General features: G+C 35.2%; 1 long non-coding RNA gene across 1 annotated transcript in view; it reads right to left on the bottom strand.

The window, feature by feature from the left end:
• Positions 1-1,089, bottom strand: part of LOC109827519 — a 1,578-nt gene extending 489 nt beyond the window's left edge. The window contains exons 1-2 of the long non-coding RNA XR_002243457.1: positions 695-1,089; positions 141-263 (exon numbers count right to left, since the gene is read on the bottom strand). This is a non-coding gene — a long non-coding RNA (uncharacterized LOC109827519). The remainder of the gene's footprint in view (positions 1-140; positions 264-694) is intronic.
• Between the last annotated feature and the right edge of the window lie 2,368 nt (positions 1,090-3,457).

Genomic DNA, 3,457 nt, shown 5'->3' with positions numbered 1-3,457 from the left:
CTGCCACTGTAATGCAATCTCTAAGGATGGAGATAGGCTATAATACTGCATTCTTTATATCTCATTTAATTATTGTTTGCAGTTGGTAGTAGGTGTGTGTTTAGAAAATACGTGCACTAGAAATTACAAAGAATCTGTACCTTGAACCTTCGCTGAGTATTTTTGTTCATATCAAGTTAGTTTCTGCCTTACGAAGGATATAACTGTTATGTTAAGATGAATAACGCAGCCCCGAATGTCTTGGTAGGGGAAATGTGCACTTTCTACACAAAAATAACAATTTTAGTCCGTAAGGATATGCAGTAGATATTCAAAAAAAAAAGAAAAAAAAAAAGAAAAAAGAGACAAATAACCAACAAGCAGATGGATCTCTCTCTCGGTTACATGATCAGAAGTCATTGCTCAGAAGACTTAGAACAACTATGGACAGTTGTATAGACGTGATGCATTATGAAATGAAGTTGAATGTTTCAACAAAATAATAGTGGCTACAGTATCAGAACAAGGAACATTCACGAGTAGCTTTTGTTCAAGAAAGGTGATAGTTAACACTTGGATTAAGGTGAATAGAACAATGGATACATGTACAGGTTACATTAAATTAGGATGAGGATAGAAGGTAATAAGAAATGGGAAATATCCCCAGAAGGAAATATAATAATACTCTGAAAATCAAAGTGGGAGCAAGCCTCACCTCGAAAGCTAATCCACAAACAGTCTGAGACTTCTGATTCTGTATAATTTCTTTAAAAAATAAAGTCTTCCTGATAATTTGCATATCTGCCAAATGATATAAACATCCAGATTCCAGCATAGTTTAGTGATTCTTTTCCAAGGACAGCATTAAAGCTAAATTCGAACGGCCATTTTTCGCAGGGCATCCACACTAGTAGAAGCTAGAAAGCAAGCACCCTATTCCATGCTGTTCTAGTTAACAATCCATCACCTGCACCCTATTCCATGCTGTTCTAGTTAACAATCCATCACCTGCACCCTATTCCATGCTGTTCTAGTTAACAATCCATCACCTGCACCCTATTCCATGCTGTTCTAGTTAACAATCCATCACCTGCACCCTATTCCATGCTGTTCTAGTTAAAGGGCATCCACACTAGTAGAAGCTAGAAAGCAAGCACCCTATTCCATGCTGTTCTAGTTAACAATCCATCACCTGCACCCTATTCCATGCTGTTCTAGTTAACAATCCATCACCTGCGCCAATGAAACTAACTCCTGAAAAGCAATTTCTCCATGATCCAAGAGAAAGAAGACAGCATGTGATCAAGATGCAAGATGCAAGATGCAACAAGTTTAACCTTAACGATTTAACATACCAAAACTGCTTTTTAGCAAGAGTAAGCATGGACCATTAGATTCATTACAAAGTATAGACTTTGAAAGCACAAAATAGAAAATAAACCTACTTAAGTTTCGGATCTATATGGTGGCATTTATGGCTTCAGGTCTTAGTACGGGAGTGCAATTAGTAGAAAGAAATATATAAGGTTGCTCTTAGATTTACTAGGGGGCTTCTCCTTTCAACTCCACCGCTCTTTTGATAGCTTAATACAGAGAGCAAGACCACATACTTGGTTTTATAAAAACATAATGAAACAATTGATCATGTATAATGTCGTATAAGAATGCCTAATCACAGAATAATGCATTATTGTTTTGAATATCCTCGACATGGCCCGATATATTGTTTTAAATATCCCCGACATAGCCCGATATATTAGTCAATATATCCTTTTAGTAAAAAAGATATGGTCTAAATATCCTTTACTGCTTTTGACAATATTGGGCGATATATCCCTAACATGACCGATATATCAGTCAATAATGTTGGTCGATATGTGCTTTTATACAGCTTGTCGCAAAACAATATATCGCTTTTGGCAATTCTTGGGCAACATATCATGATTTTCCCAATACATCAAGTGGCATTTTAGCCTTAAAAAATTGACCAAAATGTTGGAATGTCGATTTGGACTTTTATTTGTTTTTAAAGGTTGATTAGTGATCTAAACATATATTATTTATATTTTTGTACACTTAGATTTCATTAAGTATGTTTAGATGACATTTTAGAACTATATATCATAGATGCACATCATCCAATATAGTACTCTGACGTTTACCATGTACTCCCGATATCTACAATCAGGTATAAGTTTTGGTCATCCGATATTTTTCCGGTATCTGATTTTTAGAACCTTGGTTAGTAAGCAAGCCAATAGGAAAGATTCATGAATGTGCAAGCGCAATTTTACAAGAAAACAATATAAAAATAGTATGGAGAAGTACTTCTTTGTCATTGCATGAATATATTCAACTCTCACTTCTATTTCATCTCCAGTGTTAATTCTTCAATTCTCACTTCCAGCTGGTTTTCCATATTCGTATTCCTTTTTTTACCCCTATCTTACCAGTTTCGCTCTGACTCTAGAGATGGAAATGTTTAAGCATCATCAGTTATATCAACCTACTAAGTGCTTTCCTTTATCTAACGCCTCTTGATATTTCCATTCTCTCTAAATAATTTCCCAGGTCAATTTCCTCTGCTAAAACTTTCTGATGATGAATATTTTCTTAGGGCAGGCTGCTTGAATCAATTTTCTCTCTTCAGGGAGCAACTGTATCCATTAATGTTATGAGATTCTAGGTGATCTGCTGCATAATACATATGCAGACAGTGTGCTAATTTTATCATTATCATTATTATATTAGATTTTTTTGGGGCAAGAAAACAGCGTGCTAACGCTGCTGTTGTGGCTGCAGTTAGAGAAAAATATTCTCTTGAGCATAACTGTAGGTTGAAAACGTATTGATCTAGGAAATAGAAATAACTTGACCATAAAAATGAGTAGATAAAGCTCAAAATTTGCAAGAAACAAACATAAATAAGAAAATACAAATTTGCTTCCAGTTAAATTTACTGAGAAATTAAAGGCCTACAATTTGAAAATGTAAAGGTCACCATGCTGAATGTCAAACTTTTTGCATTTTTATAGAAGAAATGTAGCTGTTTCCTTCTCCAGTTAATGCAAACTACCTCTTTCCAGAAAGTGGCAACAATAAATGACAAGGCAGAAGATAGATACTCCTAAAATGCAAGCATAAAGTTTCTTAGATGAAAACATACCTTGCAGAATTTCTGATATTTTGTGTTATCTGATTGGCTATGTCCTCGATCATAAGCAGGGATATCAATGACTCGATTGATTCTCAAATTCGCAAAAGTACTCCCAACAATATTAGATATATCTATCGTTCAATAAGGAGGTAACTTTGAATCAAAAAGATCAGAAAACTCCCTGTGAATAGTTCCGCTAGAGGATGCTCAATGAGCATTGGCATTCAGTTACATGGGATACATTTAGCAGTTAGCACAAGTGCCCCATGGCAGTCAATAGCAATTAACTCATCAAGGGTTGAAGGAATTCAATGCTAGACT

Source organism: Asparagus officinalis, unplaced genomic scaffold, assembly GCF_001876935.1.
Source record: "Asparagus officinalis unplaced genomic scaffold, Aspof.V1 AsparagusV1_Un275, whole genome shotgun sequence".
Taxonomy (NCBI): domain Eukaryota; kingdom Viridiplantae; phylum Streptophyta; class Magnoliopsida; order Asparagales; family Asparagaceae; genus Asparagus; species Asparagus officinalis.
This window is presented reverse-complemented; position numbering and strand designations above follow the sequence as displayed.